Here is a 2,938-nt window from a genome sequence, read left to right on the forward strand (position 1 = left end):
AGTTTGTAACAAATGTGTCTCTGTTTGTGTCTCTGTTCATTATTATTTTTATTAATGTCTTTTTTACAGTGTTGAGTGAGGAGCAGATAAACCGTGTGTGAATAAACTCCAGAGGTTCTCAGATGTATAGACTGAACGTGATAAAGAATATTGTAGATTTGAACTCATTACTTTACACGTGTACAGGAATGTTCTGGATATTTATTTAGAGATTTGATTTCTGACTGTGTTTGTGTTTTGATTAAACAGACGGGTGTGTGATGTGGCTCAGGTGGAGTTCGGAGATTTTCCCGGCTTTAATAAAACGAGTAAAAACTAACAGATGACACGCAGATTGTCGTCTGACTTCGACTTCACCGGGAGATCGGACTCGCGGAAACTCGGACCCGTGACACTCGAACAATCGTGGTGTAGCTGCACAACAGAAAAGGAAATTTACGATAACTAATTAGTGCGATCACCTCACACCTCCAGGGTCGGGCTTCGACCTTCACCTCTCTCACCCTCTATCACAGAGACGGTTCAGAGTCGGTGCTGCATTTCAAACCAGTTTTTTTTTTTAGAAAGCCAAAGCACCGGCCCTCAGACAGAAACAACCGCTTCCATGGCGACACCGACACTTTGCTGGGTCTGGGGGCGGAGTTATCACCGCCAACTACGAGTTTGTGACTGTCACCTTTTTAAAAAATTGACTCAATATGCGTTTTAGTAAAGATAAAGCCAGGAGAGCTGATCGCAAAATCATGCTGAAGCCGTTGAAGATCGTAATGATGTGAGTCTCTAGACCCTAGAAAAACTAAGCCAGTTCTTAGGAGCTTCGCTCAGAACTAGAACCTGCTTCACTTTAGTGGAAAAGTGAAATCTGACACCATCACTCCAGTTTCCTCCAACAGGACAGATACACACGCTGTCAGCTGTTCTGTCAGAGCCTGTTCTGTGTGTCTGTGTGTGTGTGTGTGCCCTTACCCTCATGACTATACACAAGATAAGTGCTGTAGGTTATTGGTTCAGATTTACTGGTTTTGAGTTGAAATGAAAAGATTCCCAGGTGTTCAGTCCGAGACTCAGACCTGACTGTGTTTATATAAAATTATTCATTTCAAAATAAGTGAAAGGTTTCAGTGTGAGTGAAGCGCTGAGTGTGTGGAGGCGGAGAGAGAGAGACACACACACACACACGTCCTCTCCATGTGTCTGAGAGTAAACATGTCCTGCAATAAGCCCTGATGAGGACGCTTCCTCACTCCATTGAGTTTGTGAGGAGGACAAAGGATGCAAGTGGTGTGTGTGTGGTAGATCCTGCCAGGCTGGTGGTTCCACTCGTACTGGACTATCTGCTTCTCTCCTGAAACGCCGGCCTCCCAGGGACTTTTTTAATGTCCCAAACATTGGTGAAACAGTGGAAATGTCCTGGAACGAGCTCAGGACTGTACGGGGGACGCCGCAATAACTCTCAGCCTAGTTCCGGTGAACTGATCACACACACACACAGACGCGTGTGTAGATTTCCACTAGTAGATTCTCAATGATCAAAAGTTCCACTCTCTGAATGTTAACGTGACGTATGGACGTCTTTAAAACATTCAGATGTTTAACTGCGGCTCAGAGTCTCATCGCCGTACTGTGACTTAAGTCTCCTGTAAATGTCAATCACTCTTACGTCTTCATTCACCAGAAACGTCATCACAAGTCCCGGTTTGACTCGAACGCAGCGCTGCACCGGCGCTCGCTGTAGCCACTGCCTCACCTCCCCAGATGGATGTTGTATGTAAAGCGTGTCGAGGTTTTACATCCAGTGTGATTTATATGTGCGATTAAAATCACGTCACATACAGGAGTGTCTCAGGACGTCCTCTCCATGTGTACCTGTGAAACGTGATGTCACTTCCTCTGAGTACTTCACCTTAAATCAACTGAACCTGGGAGTCAGTGTGTGTGTGTGAACAGCTGCTCTACACACAGGCTGTGTGTGTTATTTTCTCTTCCTGCAGTGGAGGTGTGAGTGAAGCTTTTTTTATCTCCTCTGCAGAAGTTCATCATAATAAACACTGATTACCTTAATTAACCTCTAACCAGATTAATAACTTAATGTATCTGTATAAATAATAATAATAATAATAATAATAATCAGAGGTATTTAATGATTAACTGATTATCTTTCTGTCATCAGTGTTTCTGTGTAAAAGTGTGTGTGTGTGTGTGAGTGTGTGTAAATATTCAGTTGGTGTTTGTTCTCTCTCTGTCACACACACACAGCTCTGGCGCCATTAAGCCCTCTGTGTGTGTGTGTGTGTGTGTGACGTGTCTCAGGCGGAAACAGTTGGCTCCTCCCCTAAAAGGCCACAGGAAGCTCCGCGCGGTTTGTTTCCATCTCCATATAAGGATATCAGAGGTGACGACATCAGGGAGCTAAATATGGGCACCGGAAGTAGAGCCCGCCTCCGCCCCGCAGGGTTTTCCGCCAAACCGGTGCCAGAAGCGGATGTCCATATATGGGCAGAAGTGAAGGCGAGCGCAGAATAGGGGGGGGGGGAACAAAGCCGGCTTTCTAATTCCAACAGTTTAATTCATTATAGTTACATTTTATTTATCCACATGGAACAAATAATTTCCATATTAATTATAAATGTTTATAATATAGTAGAATGGATTCTGTTGGAATTTAACAATAAAACATTAAATATATTTAATCTCATCCGTGTGTGTGTGTGTGTGTGTGTGTAACAGTGTTACAGCTCTGACATGGGCCGAGATTCAGTTTTGTTATTAAAATATTTTATTTAAGAAAACGAAGAGAGAGAGTGTGTGTGTGTGTGTGTGTCTTTGCCACGATTATTTTTCCAGGAAGCAGAACATCGGGGTGGGGCCTGTCTGCCATCACACTGCTGACGTCACAAAAAGTATATAAGGACAGCCGTGAGCGCGCGTGCTCGTGATT

This window comes from Clarias gariepinus, unplaced genomic scaffold (assembly GCF_024256425.1).
Source record: "Clarias gariepinus isolate MV-2021 ecotype Netherlands unplaced genomic scaffold, CGAR_prim_01v2 scaffold_32, whole genome shotgun sequence".
Taxonomy (NCBI): domain Eukaryota; kingdom Metazoa; phylum Chordata; class Actinopteri; order Siluriformes; family Clariidae; genus Clarias; species Clarias gariepinus.